The sequence below is a fragment of the Pinus tabuliformis genome, chromosome Q (assembly GCF_031772625.1).
Source record: "Pinus tabuliformis cultivar Carrire ecotype Pingquan chromosome Q, CPIR1, whole genome shotgun sequence".
Classification (NCBI taxonomy): Eukaryota; Viridiplantae; Streptophyta; class Pinopsida; order Pinales; family Pinaceae; genus Pinus; species Pinus tabuliformis.
This window is the reverse complement of record NC_142296.1, coordinates 1,151,283,653-1,151,286,739: the sequence shown is the minus strand read 5'-3', so window position 1 is coordinate 1,151,286,739 and position 3,087 is coordinate 1,151,283,653.

The window sequence follows — 3,087 nt, the reverse complement described above, 5'->3', positions numbered from 1 at the left end:
TTTCTTAACCTTATGATTTGATAGAAATTGGAATAATTTCATATACCTAACCAATGATTTTGGTTTGAGTGAAGGGATCATCTGCTCAATCCTATAACATGGTAGAAAAAAGTTAACATTCTTAGCCAATAATTTTGGTTTGAGTGAAGGGTACATTTTTGTTACGATCATAGGAGACAAGTTTAAAAATCAATATCACCAACGTCAAACGAATTCAAATTCAATGCCAACCACATCAATTTGGAAGGACAATACTCTCAGGTTGTGCATTGATTAGAGTAAGTTGAATAAAGTGACTATCAAAAATAGGTATCCATTGCTACGGATTGATGATCTATTTGATCAGTTGAAAGGATCAATAATGTTTTCAAATATTGATCTGATATCATGATATCATTAGGTGTGCATCAAAGAAGAAGACATCTACAAGACTGCATTGCATACAAGGTATAGATATTATGAGTTTGTGGTGGTTCCTTTTGGTCTTAATAATGCTGAAACCACTTTCCTATGTTTGATGAACAATGTGTTTCATCCTTACCTCCACAAGTTTGTGATAGTGTTTATTGATGATATATTTATATACTCTAAGAATGAGGAAGAGCATGGAGAACACCTTACGATAGTGCTGATATTATTAAGAGAGTAGTAGTTGTATGCCAAACTCAACAAGTGTAGCTTCTTTCAATCTCAAATTCATTACTTGGGACATGTTGTTTCCAAGGAGGTGATAGCAGTGGACACAAAAGGGATTAAAGCTATGATGGAGTGGCCAACTCCTAAGAATGTGGATGAGGTCAGATTATTCATGGGACTAGCAGGTTATTACAAGTGGTTCATCATAAACTTATCACATCTTGGTTATCCTATAATGTCCTTGTGAAGTAAAGGGAAGAAGTTTGAATGGGCTGACGGGTGTGAAACTAATTTTGAGAATTTGAAGCATTTTCTTACAAACGCTTCAATTTTGAAGATTGAAAATCCGAATAAGGAGTTTATGGTTTGTACAGCTGCTTTCAAGAAAGAAATTGGTGGATTACTAATGCAAGAACGGCAATTGGTTTGATATGAGTCAATGAATTTGAATGAGCACGAGAAAAACTATGTGACTCATGATCTTGAGTTGGCAGTTATGATTCATGCATTCAATATGCGTAGACATTATCTTTTTGGTAGGAGATTCTTCTTGATGAGTGATCATAGTGGGATAAGCTAGTTCTTTAACCAAACCAATCTGAATGATAGGCAAGCTAAATGGTTGGCAACCCTCAGTGAGTTTGACTTTAATATCAGATACATCAAGGGAAAGAAGAACAAGGTTACATATGCTCTTTGTAAGAGAGTGTAGGTAAATCATATTTCAACTATGAGCTCTTATGGGACAGATTTATAGGAGTAGATCTTATATGTAAGGAGGCATGATGAGAGGTATCCATAGTTGAAGCAGAGATTGCAACAATAGGGTGAAGGTGACAAGGATGAGGAGTACGACCTCATGACAAATTTCTTGGTCAGATTCAAGAACATGATTTATTTGCTAGATAACAGTGAGCTTAAGAAGCTTATCTTGAAGGAGTTTCATGTCAGACCTTATTTAGACTAGAAAGGATAACAGAAGACCTTGACAGTAATCAAGAATTTCTATCATTGGCTGAACTTAAAGAAAGAGGTGGCTAAGTTTGTTGCGATATGTTTGGACAATCTATAGGTGAAAACAGAGTGTAAGCATCCAGCTTGTTTTTTGCAACCTATTCTGATTCCATAGTGGAAATGGGAGGTCATTTACATAGAATTCATTACAATATTTTCAAGGACATGGACGCAACATGATTCCACCATGGTTGTGGTTGAGAGGTTGAGTAATGTAGCTCACTTCATTGTAGTGAGGTCTACAAATTTAGTCTTTGAGGTAGCTCATATGTTCATGCGGGAGACAATGAGATTGCATGGTGTTCCCGAGAACATCATACCAAATAAAGATGCCAAGTTCACTTCCATATTTTGGAAGGAGTTTCTTGCAAGCTTGGGGATAGAGTTAGCCTTGAGCATAACTTATCATCTAGAGACATATGGACAATAAGAGATGGTTAACAACATTCTTGAGGATATGTTGAGGAATTATGCCATGCATCAACAAACAAAGTGAGAGGAGTATCTTCCACCGATGGAATTTGCATATAACAATGGGTATCAAGAGTCCTTGAGGATGAGTCGATTTGAGGATATTTATGGGTGGATTCGTAATAATCCTACCAACTAGACTGATCCAGTGAACATGGTGATGATTGGACCAGATATGTTGACTAAGATGGAGTAGGAGATGTAGTTTATTAAGATGAATTTAAAGGTAGCACACGACATGCAAAAGAGTTTTGTAGATCAAAATAGAGCATTCAAGGAGTTTCAGGTCATAGAACATGTGTACTTTTGCATCAAGTCCAAGAGGAGCTCCTTGAGGATTGGGTCATGTTCCAAGATGGCACATCGATATTGTGGGCCTTTTGAAATCCTTGATAGGATCGACTAGTGGCCTACAAACTTGCACTAATGCCAACATTGAAATCCCATGATGTTTTCCATGTTTCATTTCTTAAGAAGTATGTCTAAGATGTTGATCGTGTGATTAATTGGTCTGTATTGCAAGTGGAACCAGAGGGAGAGTTCCATCCAGAGAATCAGTTCATTTTGCAATGGAAACAACTCATCATCCAGAACCGAGCAATCAAGTAAGTTAAAGTGTAGAGGAATGACTTTGGGCATGATGAAGCTACATGGGAGATGGCTGATCAGATGCATGATTTTTATCCTTCTATATTTGTTGGTTGAGCATATGTGTTTTGGTTTATATTTATATATGCATATGTGTATTGTAAACATTGTAATGAATAGTGTTATAAAGTTCCAATAAGCAGTATGGTGTTCATCGTTTCTGTAGTTCAGTATGATCTAAATGTTGCATTGAGCTATGTTATAAATCTCTCTAGGCGGCATTTTTTTTTGGTAATAAGCATCATTTAACACTGAGGACATTGTTTCACTAAGGTGGACGGATTCATAACATCCCTTCGTTGATTTTCTATGTAAATA